General features: G+C 36.0%; 1 long non-coding RNA gene across 2 annotated transcripts; it reads left to right on the top strand.

The window, feature by feature from the left end:
- The first annotated feature begins 1,299 nt into the window (after nt 1-1,299).
- Nucleotides 1,300-9,277, top strand: LOC110007029 (uncharacterized). Of its 2 annotated transcripts, none has more exons than XR_002280524.2 (2): nt 1,300-2,247; nt 8,264-9,277. It is a non-coding gene; the product is annotated as an uncharacterized LOC110007029 (long non-coding RNA). The 2 variants fall into 2 exon arrangements; XR_016054828.1 differs by having other exon boundaries at nt 1,300-2,242.
- The last annotated feature ends 7,987 nt before the right edge of the window (nt 9,278-17,264 follow it).

The raw sequence follows: 17,264 nt of genomic DNA on the forward strand, positions 1-17,264 counted from the left end.
AAGATTAGATTTTAAAGGCATTATAAGGTTTTTAATACTAGAACTGCATCTCTAAACAAATTTTGGAGACGCGCTTTACTTCTACAATATAAGGAGGGCAGCTTATACAAACCTCATCCTTTTAAAAATAGCCTTAACTTAAGGATGAATAGTGGAGAATAACAGGAGGGATTTCAACCTTGATGTTCTAAACATCAAGTCCCAACGGAATGCACTCAATCCCCACATTCATTTAATGGGATCTCCACAAGAGTGAATCATTTATGGAAAAAGTTTATATAAGGATGTAACCTTATAATGTAGAACTACGATGCACCAAAAAAATCAATCGAAAAAGGTAGTTTTAATGTTGAAAAACCCTTCGATTGATCATCTCGACATCAAGATGTGTGACCATGAAAATAAAAATATTTTTAAGTATCATAAATAGTGCATTTTACAACATATTATCGACACCGTCAATTTCAAGATTTTCATATGTTTATAGATCTATTTGATTTTAACCATTTTTTAAATTTAAAATTTTATAATTAGATATAAAAATAGATTTTTAGATAATCCTAAGAACATTTTACATCAAAATTATATACCATGATAAAATTTAAAGGTGCACCTTACCTCCAGAGCGACGGATGCATCTGTTTGCCAACTACACCCATCATTTATTTATTTTATGAGACCTTCCTATATCAACAAGGAAAAAGTTTATACAAGGTCTTAACCTTATACTGTACTGGTAACGTGCACCTAAAAAACCCACTAATGAAGATGATTCCTATGCTGGAAAACCCACAAATAGTTCACCTCGACCTCGTGGTTCATAGACATGAAAAAAGAGGGATTTGTTTGTCCTAAAAATAGTTCATCTTCTAACACATTATTTAGACAGTCAATTTTCAAAATTTTCAAGTATTTGTAGATCTGCTCGATCATCATCATTTTTGAAATTTTAAATTTCATAATTGGGGGCAACAATAGATTCTCATATCATCGGAAGGCTTTGCGGCACCGAAACTAAATTTCAGCATAGTCTTGAGGCGCACCTTAGTTCAATAGTATAAGGTTGACACCTTATACAAACCTCAACCTATCAACAATCCTCATATTTTTGTAGAACATATTTTAATATTTAATGACAACTCTAGATGTTGCCCCACTCAATGAGCTAACCATCAACTCCATAGAAGACCCACTCAATACTCCCTTTGTTAATCAATGGGATCTCCACAAGACTCAATTATATAATTTTATCAAATATTCTTAAACTATAAAGCATCTGTTATATTTTAAATTTAGGTTACAGAGTTACTGTGTACTGTAACGCATCCTTCAAAACTAAGGGTAAATTCAAGCTCTGGGACACAGAGCACGAAACCTATAAGATTGTCCAAAGACATGTCCTCAAAACATATCGGTTTAGGGCAAAAGATGTCCTTACATGTTGAAGATCATGGGCAATGCCAACCCAACCCAACCCACCACGCTCCTGACCTTTCAAGAGGGTTTGCTTTCTTCCCTGGGCCCCCATCTGTCATGTGCAAGACCAGGCTATAAGGGATCAGTTGGTCTTGGGTGCTAATGAAGCTCAGGAACCCCTTAAACTTGCCAAATTAGGACTAAACTTGCCAAAAACTACCCTAAGACCTTGCAAATTTGACCTAACCCTAGATTAAGGACCCTAAACCCTGACCAAACCTTAATCACCTTTGACCACACTTAAAACCCCAATTTTGGCCCGCTCCCCTCTTATTAAAATACCGATGAAAGCCATTTATCAACCTTAAAGGCATAAGAACCCCTCTATCAATGTCTGGAAACTCTTAATGGGTTTGTAGACATGTGGCAGGAAACCTCCCCTTTCTCGAGCCTACAATATTTTGTGTGCTAACCTAACTCAATTAGGCAAAACCGTATCCGATCAGGACTTCGACCCATGAGCCTTAGTCCTCCTGGAAAACCCGAACCCTAATTCCCACACCAACAAACCATGGCGTTCCTTAGGACACAACGAACCCAATCTTAACCCTAAATACACAAAAAACCTAGCCATGGCTGTCCTTCGAGGAGAACCCCAGGCAATTTGTCCTCACCTAGGTCTTCGCCACCTCTAGCCAAAACAAACTTTAAGACTCAATCAAGAACACTGCTTAGCCTCGATTTGCAGACTCTGAAGAGTGGAAGAAGTCGGCGCTTCAATCATGGATCTAAATCAAGCTCCCAACTCTAGGTCCCAGGCCTATAGGTCCAGTAAGCTCTTCTTCTTCCCATCTTTATTTTATTTCATCTCTTACTTAGGTTAATTTTCATATGTAGTTTAGTTCATCGTTTTCGAAAATCATTTCTAAAACTCTCCCCCCTTTACTCTCAAATCTTTCCAAGCATCATTTACGAGGCGGATTTTCAATTTTACTCCCTCACAAGGTGGCAGTGACAGTAATCCATGAAAGGAAGGTCTCTCGACTCGCCTCTTTCGTGGATCATAATTCAACGTAGTCCTTTTTCTACTACCGATCGATGTGTTTAGGTTCTAAAATCTTGTTACTATGGTCAAAGCACCATTCGCCTAGAAATTTCAGGTATAAACAACACGCCTTATATCCCGCATCATTCTCTTCCACCACTTGTATTCTAGATTGCCCTGTTCCCTGGGCATAGAAGGGCAAAGAAGAAAGTGGAATAGCATTTTTCAGTGACCAACTTTAAGAATTGTTGGCAAGAATGCTGATATGACCCTCCAATGAGAGATGTCCTTATTGATGGATTTATGTTTTGATTTCTATCTTCTTGCTTTCACTGTGAAATTTTTACAAACGCTTTGCTTCCATAGTCTCCACATCAAATCATACATCCAACTTCGTCATGCATCTGTTTTTTCGATAAGGACACAAATATTAGCCTCTTTGATACCCTATTGTAGAGTCCTTGGGAACCCCTCACATGCATATCTTTGAAACCCAAATGTTGGGATCCTACTCATGACAATGGACAAGTTGACTAAATATGAAATAAATGAATATAAAAAAAAATCGGTTGTAAAATATAGAACAAATATAAAAGCATGCCACAATAGTACAAAAATATACTCGTTCACCCTAAACGTCCACACCTATTGCCTTGGTAATTAGAAATCCACTATCTTACTAAAATTAAAGTTTTAATCCCCACTGATCTTCCTTTCTAAGCCCACTATTTTGATAGAACAATGCCACTAATTACCCTCTTCTTTCCCACCACTACATTGTTATCTAAATAAAATATTAGTGCAACCAAGATACATTTTTTCTTTAGAAGTGAAAATTCAACCAATCCGAAACCTCATGGGAATATAGACCTTCTCTAGGAGGCTATATATCTCCCTCTCTTGGAGACCCATCTCTCTCATGGATATCCATTCCCTAGCCCCAAAAAAGGATGTGTATTACGGCTTTCTTTAGAATGGAAAAATGTGGTTCTATTTTTCTTAAAAGATTCATAAATTTTAAAAGTATTTAACAAATTTAAATATTTTGTTTAAAAAATAAAGTGGTTTTCAAATTAAAGTAATAAGGTATAATGGAGATTGAGAGTACAATTCTCAAGTGCTTTTTAATTGATAGTACAATTCAAAAGCTTTTTAATTACATTTGAATTGAAGTAATAAAGTCCAAAAAGCATTTGAATTGTACTCCCAATCTCTATTAGACCTTATGAAAACCACTTTATTTTTCAACAGAAGATTTGAACTCCTTAAGTATATTTCAAACGTCTTATTCTTCTAAGAAAATAGGCATTTGAAATGTACTCTCAATCTCTATTAGACCTTATGAAAACCACTTTATTTTTCAACAGAAGATTTGAACTCCTTAAGTACATTTCAAACGTCTTATTCTTCTAAGAAAATAGGCCCGCATTTTTCTATTATAATGGTCAATAAATGAAAAAAAAACAACCGACTTTATCCAAGTGAATTGGTTTAAGATGTCCACACACATTCGAATACACAAGTTAGAGAACTTCTAGTGCTTTTCTTGATTTTCCACTCTTTAAGCTTTTTCGACGGTGCTGTCATACAATGCACTTTTCGTATAAGCCATTTGGTTTCTTTGTCCATAGCAATCCATTCACTCTATTTACCATTAACAATAACCTCAAACTACCAAAATTAAAATGCCTAAATTTTAAATTTTATATATTGTCCTCTGGTGGAGAGACCCATCTCTTCATGGATATCCCTTCCCATGACCCCAAAGGGTGGCCCTTAAAATAATGTATATTATGGCTTGCATTACAATGGAAAATTGTGGGGTCTATTTTCTTAAAAGTATAAGAAGTTTTAAAATGATTTAAAGTATTTAAATCTTATGTTTTGGTTTGCAAGTTAAAGTAATATAGTCTATTAGAAATTGAGGGTACAATTCAAATGCTTTTGAATTGTATTTGAATTGAAGTAATAAGGTCTGCAAAGCATTTGAATTGTACTCTCAATCTGTATCACATCTTATTACTTTAATTTGAAAACCACTTCATTTTTCAACAAAATATTTGAATTCTTTAAGTACTTTCTGATTCTTTTAAAAAAATAGAGATGCATTTTTCCATTATAATAATCAATAAATGTAACAAAAATACCGGCTTTATCTAAGTGAATTGGTTTAAGAGGTCTACACACATTCGAATGCACAAGTTAGATAATCTTTGATGATTTTTTTGATTTTCCACTCTTGAAACTTTCTCGATGTTGCTTTCATACAACGCACTCTCTCCATAAGCCAATTGGTTGCTTTATCCAATGCAATTCATTCACCATATTTACCATTGACAATAACCCCAAACCATCAAACTTGAAATGCTCAAATTTTAAAATTTTATATATCTCCCTCTCTCTTGGAGACCTATCTCTTTCATGGATATCTCTTCCCATGACCCAAAGGGGTGATCCTTAAAAGGATGTATATTATGCTCTCATTAAAATGGGGAAATGTGGGCCTATTTTCTTAAAAGTATAAGAAGTTTTACATGTATTCAAGGAATTTAAATCTTTTGTTTAAAAACAAAGTGGTTTTCAAATTAAAGTAATAAATTGTGATAGAGATTAGAGTATAAATCAAATGATTTTGAATTGTATTTGAATTGAAGCAATAAGGTCAAGAAAGCACTTGAAAATGCACTCTCAATCTCAATCACACCTTATTACTTTAATTTGAAAACAACTTTACTTCTCCAAAAATCAAAAAAGGATTTGAATTCCTTAAGTTCTTTTAAAACTTTTGATTCTTTTAAGAAAATAGACCCGCATTTTTGCCATTGTAATGATCAATATATGTAACAAAATGCCAACTTTATCCAAGTGAGTTGGCTTAAGAGGTCTACACAATTCGAATGCACAAGTTAGAAAATCTTTAATCTTTTTTTTTATTTTCCACGCCTGAAGCTTTCTCTATATTGCTTTCATACAATCCACTCTTCGCATAAGCCATTTGGTTGCTTTATTCCATTCACCATATTTACTATTGAAAATAACCTCAAACCATCAAATTAAAAATGGAGGTTGTCTACAAAGAGACCATTTATTTTTTCATTCTTGTCCCTTCAATTTTAAAATGGGTGGTTTGCAGAGTGTCATTAAATAGATATAGTTCTAAAAACAAAATCTCGGACTTCATGAGTGCCCCAAGCCATCTAATTTGATATTTAATGAGTGATAATGATTGTGATCTCCACATACAAAAGATAAATGGTCTCTTTGTAAATAATATTTTAAAAATGCCCAAATTAAGTCATAAAAGTGATTTATCATTCAAAATAGACTCAAGGCATTTCAAATTTAATTTTGAATAATCTAAGGGAACATTCTATTTGAAATCACTTGGGCCATCAAAATTTTCCTTTCCTCCCTTGTAGAAAGGCCTCCGTTATGGCCTTTCCCTAAGAGTTTTGCCAAACTCAAAATGTTATTTTTCATGCGAAGCACATAATACACATCAGAACAAATTGATGAGCACCATTTATCATTTGAATTGAAACTTTGTGTATCCTTTAACCAGTCTCATAGATAAATCTCCAGATATCCATATCCATACCCTCAAATTTGATTCATTCAATACCACAAACAACACTTTTATTTCACACGATGCGTGCACCAATGTCAAGATACGAAGTGTTTATTTGATTCTCATTAACATCATTGTAGGCCAAAGTAAAGTTCGTTCTTCGTCTGTATATTTGTTTTTCAACAAAATCAGCTTTTTCAATAACATCATTTGGAGATTAGCATATACTATTAGATCCATGGCCGTAATTCTTTTTGCGATTATTTACATTGAACATTAGATTTTTTTCATACCATCAGTGACAAATGACCTTAAAAGTTGGCTTCCTCGTTCTCTTTGATTTTATGGGGTTTGGCGTCTTTCAGTCCTTTTTTTTTTTTTTTTTGTTTGGAGTGTTAACAGTGGGAATGGAGCCTAGGATATTATGTTGAGGCACCTGCCCCCAAACCACCATTGCCTCGACCCGCTTCCCTCTTTCACCTCTGTTATTGATGTTACTCCTTCCTCGTTCTCGTCATCCATTAACATGATTTCTTTGGCCTCGTCTTATATGTGATTCTCCAATATGTGATTCTCCATTGTTTTCTTTCATTGCAAGTTTGGTTTGAAGTTTATGATCCAAAGAACATGAAGACTTCATAAATAATCTTTGTACATGGGCTTGCAAGGATCCCATAAAATGATCAACCATCAGAGCCTCCAAATTCTTTGATTCTTGGATTAAGTGACCATATTACTTTCTTTGTTACTCGAATATCTTCGAGTTTTTCTCCATTTCACCCTAATTGATTTACCACAACAAAGACTCTTTTGATTCATTCATGTACTGTAACTTAAAATCCGCCCTGAGAGTTCTAAAGGTTCGTCTTATCAACTCAATGAATTAATTTTCAAAAATCTCGTGCTCTTGCTCTGAATTTGTCGTGGAAGCAACTTTCTCAAAAGTGGCTCCATTTATTCGTTGATAGATGAAAAAGATTGCATTTCTATTCGACTTTTGTGACTCTTAAGAAAACTTCTTTGATAATGTTTTGAGACTCGGCCGAGGCCACTTGGATTGTGCCGAGTAACTCGGCCTTGTCCTATAGGCGAGGCAAGTAGGTTGTTCAACATGTTGATAAACTTTATCATAAATCTAAACTTTGAAGGGCGAGGCCACGAGTAACTCGGCCTTGCCCTAAGGCGAGTTTTGGGCCAGTAGGCTTTATAACACGATGACAAACTTTATTTACATAAGTCTGAACTTTGAAGGGCTATGTTTGAACTTTGAAGGGATTTGTGGTTAGTACTTATGGATAAGGCTTAGCGTGGTCAGGGTAGACAACATCACTTTTTTAAAGACTGCCAAAATGTAGGGCTTTGTGGTTAGTACTGATGCATAAGTCTTAGTGCGGTTAGGGTTCGATCCTCGCTACAGAACATCACCTTATTTGTTTAGTATTTAGCGTGGTTGGGGTTTGAACCTCGCTAATGAACTTCACTTTTAAAGACTGCCATTTTTTTTTTATGATAGAACTACTTTTCTAGGCCATTTTTTTTTTATGATAGAACTACTTTTCTCGGCCATTTTTTTTTATGATAGAACTTTGTTTGGAGTAAAGCCGCAAAGAATTGAGCCCTAAACCTCTTGCAAGGAGGCAGTTCAATGTGACATGGGGTAAATAAAAATCCATTAGCTGTTTAATGGTAAAAGCTGCCCATTAATTATACATGTTACGTGGCCGAGACGATTTTCTTAATATGGAACCCAACAATTGCCTAAGAACCTCGTATAGATTCATGCTCACTTGTTTAGAGTCATGTGTTGCACACATCAGCTATCACCTAACAAGAAATTCATGCGCTTTTGATGTTATGTTGGTGTGACCCCATTCTCTCTCTCTCTCATACACACACACAAAATCATAAATCATGGGCCTCCTTTATGCTCTGGTATTGCGGGGCATATCAGTTCCATCTGCATAAGACCATTACCTAACATTCACATGTATCTCCATCTAGATGTATCGCTACAGCCACAAAGAGTGAATGTATAATGCTCTTGTTGTCGTGCTTTTGCATCTGTGCAACTTTACCAAATGGACATTAGAGTAGGCAGGCCACAGCATGAGAGTCACCAATAAAATATGTTTTCTCTCTCTCTCTCTCTTAACAATTCATATATTTTCAGTTAGAACAGTGGGTCTATCACTATGCCATCTAAGCCCCTGAGGAAAATTTCTTTGCAAATTCAGGGAAAAGACAAGCTAGGTCTCATTCTTAAGCTAATGGTTGAGTCATGTGTCTCATGACTGAAAATTGGTGGGTGAAAAGAAGGCATCTTCTCCTTCCTCATGCTCAATCAGTGGCCTTATCTCACATCGGTTGATTGAAAATTTGTAATGATAGCTCAATTTGATGCTCTTCTCTCTTTTGCAAACACGCTCAAACTTGTGGGATGCAACCCAACTAGTAGTGCTATGTACGCAAGTACAAACCTAATCTTTTTGTCTTACCCATCAATTATTACTTCTCAGTACTGCGTTTCTAGAAATTTTAGTTGTCTACAAGCTCTTGAGTGTGACATCATGCCAAAATTGCTTTTTTTTTTTTCTTTGGGTGAATAAGTGGGGATATGGGCCCCTACCTGCTTTATTAAAAAATCAAAATAAATATTACATAAACAGTTCTTAAACAGCCATTGACGAGGGAACACTAGCAAAATCTGATAGGACGAAAGGCATTACAAAATCAAGGGGGCGAACACGCCACACTGTCGCTTCATTCATAGAAACCATTGCTTTGGCCAAAGAATTTGCAGCCATATTGGCCTCTTTATAAGCATGTTGGACCTTCCACTGCCAATCAGTGAAAGATGCAAGCTTAGATATATAATTAGATAAAATTAAGTGCAATCTCTTGGAGGCCTTGAAACGATGACTCATGGAATCAACAAGAAGTATGGAATCACTTTCAATAACAAGAGGTACACAGTTCAACTCCAGTGCCAATGAAATACCCTCTCAAGTGCATGGAATTCAGCTATGTTATTAGAATAGATACTCAATGGAATCGCAAAGGCTCCAATGAATCCACCTGCATCATTCCTAATGATTCCCTCACCGCCATCGGTACCCAGATTGCATTTAAGGGCCGCTATTGTGTTTGTTCTTTGATCATTTGCAGATCTTTAAATGTATTCCCTCGCCCTTATATTATGTAAATAGATTTTATGCAAATAATACATTCTTTTCATATTGGTTATGGCATGAATTGAGGTTATTTTTCTACTTAGGTAATTGATGGAGATGTTTAAGGCAAAGGGACAAGACTTCCATATGAACTTTATCAGTGTTTGAAAAGTCGGCCAAGTAATTTATACTCGTCCGAGTTACTTGGGCTCGGGCCCTTGCCGAACCCTAGTTGTCTCGAGTTGGGTGTCCAACTCGGGGATATAAAAGATATTCAAAAAATATAAAAAATCCTAACAAGTAAATAATTTATTACTTGTTTTATTACTTTTTTAACCTCATTTTGATGTGTTTTGCTTAATCGTACTTCAAAACAAACATTTCCTATTTTTTTGGATTTTTTGTATTTTTATAATTTTTTAACCAATTTTTGTTACTACAATACTCGACACTACTCAGGCCGAGTTACTCAAACTTTGTCCGAGCTCACGGATCAGGCATGGGCAGAGCACTTTGCCCGAGTAGTGGTTTCCAAAACTGGTCTTTATTAATTTAGAGAAAGCTTATGATAGAGTACTTCAATATTTTATTTGGTAAGTATTGGAAAAGAAAGGGGTCTTCATATACTACATCGACTCGGTGAGAGAGATATATGATAGAGCACTAACTAGTCTGGGAACAACTAGTGTAGATACGAGTGAGTTTTTAATGACAATAGGTCTACATTAGACATCAACGTTGAACCCATACCTCTTTTTTTGGGTAATTCAGTGGGGAAGACGGGCCCCAACGCATTTTCTCAAGTAGATTAGAAATTAACTTTTTGAAGGTATTGATTTGGTGGTGTTAGTGGTGGGAATGGAAACCACAACATGGTGACCAAGTTGTGGGGTGCTACCACCACGTTCTTAGCCCTTTTCTTAAAAAAGTGGTATGTCGGTGGGGATTTGGGCCCCAACCCTTTGATGAGATGGAGTCAGGGACTTCATCATAGGGCTCGATGATACTACCGCCAAGGCCCCAGGTCATTCTAAAAAAGTGGTAAGTCAGTGGGGATTTAGGTCTCTACCCTTTGGTGAGAATAGAGTCAGAGACCTCACCATGGGGCTAGGCAATACTACTGCCAAGTCCCCAAGCCATTCTAAAAAAGTGGTATGTTAGTAGGGATTTGGGCCCCTACACTTTGGTGATAATGGAAGCGGAGACCTTTCCATAAATCTCAACAGTACTACCACCAAGGCTCCAGACCATTCTCAATTGGGCCCATATCTCTTTGTCTTAGTTATGTGCGACTTAACTAGAAACCTACAAGATTAGGTACCATAGTGTATGTATTTTGCGGAAGGTATAGTTTTGATTAATGAGACTCAAAGCAGCATTAAAACAAAGTTATAACTTTAGAGGGACACTCTAGAATTAAAAAGATTTAAAATTAGCCCGACTAAGGTAGAATATATGGAATACAAGTTTAGTAATAATAGGAGTAGAGACGAAGAAGTAGTTAAGATTAACAACTAAAAAATAGCAAAAAAAGCACACATTCAATATCTTGGGATGATTATTTAAAAAAAAAATGGAGATATTGAAAAATATGTCGCTCATAGAATTAGAGCTAGGTGGGTGAAGGGGAGAAGTGCAACTGGAGTTTTATATGATTGTTGCACTACTAATGAAACTGAATGGCAAGTTCTATAGGACAACTATGAGACAAACTTCACTTTATGGGTAGAATATTGAGTGGTTAAAAAACAATATACTCATAGGATGAGTGTAGCTGAGATGAGGATGTTGAGACTGATGCGTAGAAAGACAAGAAGGGTGGAGTTTAAAATGAATATATTTGGGAGAACTTAAGTGAAGCTCCAATAAACGATAAGATGAGAGAAAGTAGACTTAGGTGAGTTGGCCATATGCATAATAGATAAAGTCCAACACTTGTTAGGAGGTGTTAGTTAGTTCAAGTGGAAAGCTAAAAAAAAAGAAAGGGTAAGCCCAAGAAGACAGTTGAAAATAGTGAGAAAAGAGGTGGGGACTTATAGCCTTACTGAGGGTACGATCTTTGATAGACTAGGATTCATGTAGCCGACTTCAAATAGCTCAGAAAAAGCTATGATGATGATCATGATGATGATAATGATTATTACTGGGTATAACATGAAAACAATTTCTTGAATAGATAAGTGCAGCCTGCGTTAGGGGATGCAATTCTACACGTGCGTCCCCTAACACAATTAACATTTATCTTAAAGATGATGTTAAAGGTAGGGGTCCTACTAAAATCTATAAATGCACAGTCTAGAAGAATACATCAAATAATATTATTTTTTACTTTTAAAAATAACTTTTTATATGTCTATATTGACCATGGTATAAATTGTCGATCCCTAAAATTTTGACTCAAAACCCATCTCTAATTAGGCCCTGGCCAGGTCGGGCCAGGTCGGGCCATTTTGGGTATATAGTATTATCGGATAGGGCTGGACTGAAAAAAGCTCGAAATCTGGTCACCTGGCCGGGCTGCTCTGACAAGCCCGAAAATGCCTTTGGCTGGGCCTAATAAGGCCTGGCCCATTTATTTTTCTTGTTTTTTTTTTTTAAGCAATAAAACATAGGTCTTCCCTCTACAAATCTCTCTCGAGGTGCTCTCTCCCTGCAAGTCACAAGGTCTTCCTCTCTCTCTAAAAAAACCAAAAAACTCCGAGTTAAAAGAGGAAGAGAAACAAAGAAGTTCAGAGAGAGAATACAAGAAATCAGGTGCCCCTTCTTTCGAGATTCTGCACTCGGAGCATCTCTCTCACTTTCTCTTTCTCCTTCTCTTTCTCTCTCTTTGAATCGAACTTTTTCTTTTCGGAATTTGGACGTTTTGTAATGTCTTAGTTTATTAGTGGATGGGATTTCCTGGCTTTTCGAAGTGGTTAATCTGTAGTGATCCAATCAGTTTTTGTGGTGTTTTTTTCCAGGGATTGCAGATTAATCCATGATTAATGAGAGTTCTTTTGCTACTTTTTCTTTCTTTCATGTGGTTTAAGGATAATACCATTATTTTTTTTTATTAATTTTTAAGGTTTTGGTAGTTTTTCTTATCGAGATTTTACATATGGTCTCTCGTGCTGTCTCTCTGTCGTTCTGTCTTCTGAGAATTCCTTTGTTATTCTTCTTATCTCATTTGTTTGTAACATCGAAAGTTATGCAGTTAACAATAAAGTGTTTTTGAAATAGTGCATCTTGTATGCTAAAAAATAGGAACATCAAATACAACAACGCAAGAGAGATAGAGAGGTTCTGTGACAAAAATAACAGTTACCTCCTTGGACTTGTTTGTTGAGTTGGAAATCCCATTGCCATCTCATGATTTGGGCGAAACACTAGTGGGGACCCCATCACAGTCGTTCTATACGGAAGGTAAATAGAAGACAAAATAATTAGCTTTTTTTTTTGGCTTATAAGAATAGTTTGGAGAGATTTTAAAAAAAAAAATCTAAAATTGGGCCGGGCTAGGCCCAATAAGCCAAATGGCCCCGGCCAATATTCCAAGTATAATTCCTAGCCTTAACGGGTCGCGCCGGGCTTTCAGGCTTTTAACGGGTGGGCCTTACTAGGGCATAGTTTCAGGCTGGGCTTTTCCCGGGCTCCGGGCCAGTTGGCAGCCCTAATACAAATTTGGGAAAGAGGCTAGTTTGGCAGAAATCTCCCCATCAGAAGGAGATTTCCAGTAAAACAGGCATGCCCTAATATCATTAGCTCTACAAGCCAACCCTGCTAATAGTTTGACCTTGCAAAGCCCTCCTAAGTGCTTTTTTTTGTCTCGATATCCATATGGAAGAAATGAAAAGAATTTTTTAGAAGCTGTCTAATCATTCGAATTTTTGTTGCGAAACCTATAAATAATAGATCTCTTGGTTGAATCATAATCCACAAAAAAGAAAGGACAGATTTTGTGAAAGATTTTGCAGAAGCTGAGCCATGGGGCTTGGGTTTAAAAAGATAGTGATTGATGCTAGCAGCAATATTACATCTCAAGTTCAATTCCTATTGTTGAACTATCCAAAAAAAAAAATCTTAAGAAACCAAATCCAATATATGAAAACCCATTGAACAGTCATTTATACCGATTTACTACTGCAGATGAACAACAACAACTATTTCAAAGGAAAGTGAGGCCAATGAGTCACATCCAAGTGTGCTTAATACCTTTATTTTCATGATAACAATGATATAATTGTACCAAAATCTGTTTAGGGGTAAAGACCATGGGACTTATTCTAAAATTGTAAACCCTGATGCTTATTGGATTCCTCCTTGTTATAATTGTAAAGCATCATTAGAAAAATGTGCCTCAAGGCCTGATGCTCCTAGAATGCTCAGGGCCATTCAAGACCCTGATTTTTCTTGAGAAACGAAAAAAGGTGAATGAGAAAGTAGGAAAGCATAACTTTCAAGCATATTGTGAAGATCTTTAAGTGAAAAAACTCTAAAAGAGAGCGATCTTAGATCTCAAATCTAATCGATATTGGCAAGTTTCATACGAAATATTCTGACGATCCCATTGATTGGGACCCTTTATACGTAGCCCTGAGAGTGAGAGAGAGAGAGAGAGAGAGAGAGAGAGATGAAGAGGGGTTGACATTGCATGCATATTCCTACCCTCTGCATCAAGCAACCGAAAGCATGCTTCTTCCTTTTCCTCCTTTCCCCAATTGTGGAGATCATAGATTCCCATTATAGAATTTTTTGCCTTTTTCATTTATCTCAAGCAACAAAGTCGTGTGCTGAAATCTCGAACAATTCCACTGGTAATTATACTCAAGTTTCAGATATGTTGGATGAATGATTAAGATCTCTTGAGCATAAATCCCATACCTGATGCATTTTTTTATTTCAAGAACCATTTTCTTTCATTTGGTTTGCTAACAAAAAGTGCATATTTCACCTTAAAGTTTAAATTTAATTCTCTATTGTGCGTATCCACTGATTCCCCTTAAAATTCAACTTTTCTTATTAAAAATTATTAAAGAGAAGTATATCTAATCCCCGCGTGGAGAACCCAATTTGTCCATATGGGGATAAAAGGTTTTCTTTAAAGTAATGAATAAGGATAAAGTAATCTTCAGACCTCATGTCCTTGATTCACCAAAGTGAAAGTGGAGCCCATGGAGATAAAAGTTCCAAAAGTAATCAAGCAAAATGTAATTTCTCTCTCTCTCTCTTCCAAATTTTGCTATGTGCATTGTGAAGTAACCTCAGATAGAGGTTGCTTTATCAACCCACATGGGTAGTTCTAATTTTATGTCGAGTTTTTTTTTTGTGAGTAATTAAGGGGGCCGATAAGTGGTTTTTTAAGTTTACAAGTTGGAATAGAAGCACGAACGTGCAATTGAGGGATGAGAAGTGCTACCACACGACTCCGATAACAAGGGCAATGTTAAATCGATCAGATTCCGGTCCCTACTTGATGTGAAATATGCGTGAGCACCATCCAAAAAGCCATTTATGCTAAATTTTATGTGGAGTAAGAGTAAGTGAGTTATATTATATCTTGCAACTTGGTGAGCTTATTACTCATCATGAGTGCCCAATCCTTGACCGCAACAAGATAAGTTCCAGGGCTTCCTCTTATCCTGCCACGTGGCGGTCTTCGAGCGCTCTCATTGGCAACAGCTTCGGTTAGGATTTGGTTTGAATGTGGCAAGGGTTTATCCCTATGGGAATGTGGGTCCCTGGTCCACCCTTCAGGTGCCCTAGATTAGTGAGTGAGAAAGAGAGAGAGAGAGAGAGAGAGAGAGAGGGGAGTTGATTTTTATGATGGCACCCCACAGGGTGAAGAGGAGCCAAAAAGGGTGGGTCATATGACCCTTACCCTTTAATAGGGTAGGATAAGTCCTAAGTATTTGTGGTTCTTGGGTATGTGAAAGGTTGTCTTTTGTTTGGGACAACTAAAATCAAGTGGGAGGGAGCATTTAGGTCCAAAATTCTTAGCAAAAGTGGGCCACTTGAATGGCAAGGAATGCCAAATTTAAGTGGGTCCCGTGTAGCTCGAGTGGCTGAATCCGATGAGAATTCGTAGGTTATGCTCAAGCATTTTTATTAAATAACCACATGGGTTTTTTTTTTTTTATGTGTGTCAGAGAGGAGATCTCATTCTAGGTTTTGTTAGAAGATAATATCTTTAAAGAGACCGGAGATGAGGTTCTCATTCTAAATTGAGGTAGCGCCACAAGAGAGAGAGGGCCCAAACTTGTGTAGGAAAGAACGGATTGAGTCCAGGTAACCTGATCCTTACCGGACCGGGCTAGAAAGAGTTAAAAAAAAATCTCAATAATTCTAAATACAAAAAAATACGTTTAAAAGTATAATTGAAACACATCCAAATGAGATTAAAAAGACAGTTAACAAATGGATTTTAAAAAATCAATTTGTGTCCGAGGGTATTTTAAAAATAATCTAAAAGAGAAGAAAATACGTAAAAATAAGTATTTATGGTCAAACTACTTTCCATTCTTTGCCAAAAATAGAAAATATTAAAAAAACTATTATAAACAAATTTTTTATTTTTTATTTTTTATTTTTTATTTTTCATTTTTTACTTTTCACTTTTTATTTTTGATTTTTCGTTTTTTAAAGTTCCTAGCCTGACCACCCTAACCGTCCATGCCCAATGACCAGTTCTGAGTAACTCATCTGGGTCCGGGTCGACCCGGCTAGTTCGCGAACACTGGCCACCTTCACCTATTCAAAGTTCCAAAAGAGGAAAGCTAAAGAAGTACGAGTAACCCACTAATGAGAGTGTTAAATGTTGTGAGGATTGGTTCCCATCTTGTACCCACCCCCTCGCAGTCTCTGTCTGTTCACAGTTTTCTCCTCCTCATCACTTTAGAAACTTTTATAAAGTAAAAATCTCATTTTCTAGTGGCTTTAAGTGGTCATAGTGGTGCAGAATACCTCTTCTTGTGATATTATTAAAAAGCGGCCACCATTTTATTGGATTATGTATCATGGGACCTGATGTGATATATATCACATATAATAGAGAAAAGGAAAGGGAAAAGCTTAACTGATTTCCTTTACTCTTGTAGATGTGGAGCCTCGTCAATGAAGAAATGAGAGGTGGAAAGGAAATAAAATGTAGAAAAATGTGGTGTCTATGATAGAGTGAAAAAGAAAGTAGGGTCTAGTTTTATTTAAATATCAGAGGTTTGCCATCAAGATCTATGATGAAAGAACTTTAATTTTTCTTTGCTTATTTTAAGGGTAACACTGCGATAAGAGCCATTTTAATAGAATTCCAATATTTTTTAATGTTAGTGATAAATAAAATTATAATTTGCATAGTTTCATAGGATATACGATGTATTCTTAGAAGATTGATAAAACTAAGCTTGTTTTGCAACATAAATTCTTTTTTTGGGTTATATATTATGAGATTATTTATTTTTTATACAAAGAGGTCACAATAAAATTTAGTCATTAAATGTGAAATTCATTAGATGGAAGTGTTTCACAACATTCGAGCAATTTTATTTTGGACTTTGATACTAAACATTGACACATCCACAACCACCCGACCTTAAATCTAATGGTCAACAACGATTTTGACCTCCATGCATAAAAAATAAATTGTCTAATTGTATGTGTTCCTTTTGTTTTTTCAAATACCCGAGATGCCCTACAATGATTTGTAACTATTCCTTAAGGGGCTATTTTCTCATCCAATTATTGTACATCCGCTCCCTTGGGTAAAGCAGATAAAATCCTATGTCCTGATATTTTTACGACCCAAATTTTGGAGAAGTAACCCCCTCAAAAGTAAAAGTAAAAAAAAAAAAAATACCATGCACAACAATGTACTTGCGCAAAAAAAAAAAGTAATCTTCAAAATGGATGAAGACTTCTTGATTCTTGGATAGTTAGATTTTAGTAATTCGAGCTCAAATTTTAAATTTCTTATTCAAAATGCACGCGTGTTAAACTCGAGGAGAAAGTCTACAATAATGTATACAATAAGACCATTGACCTATAATACAAAGAGGTCACAATTATTTATAATCACCAAAAATGAAATATGACT

Source organism: Amborella trichopoda, chromosome 4, assembly GCF_054954075.1.
Source record: "Amborella trichopoda isolate Santa Cruz 75 chromosome 4, AtrichopodaSantaCruz75HAP2 v2.0, whole genome shotgun sequence".
NCBI lineage: Eukaryota > Viridiplantae > Streptophyta > Magnoliopsida > Amborellales > Amborellaceae > Amborella > Amborella trichopoda.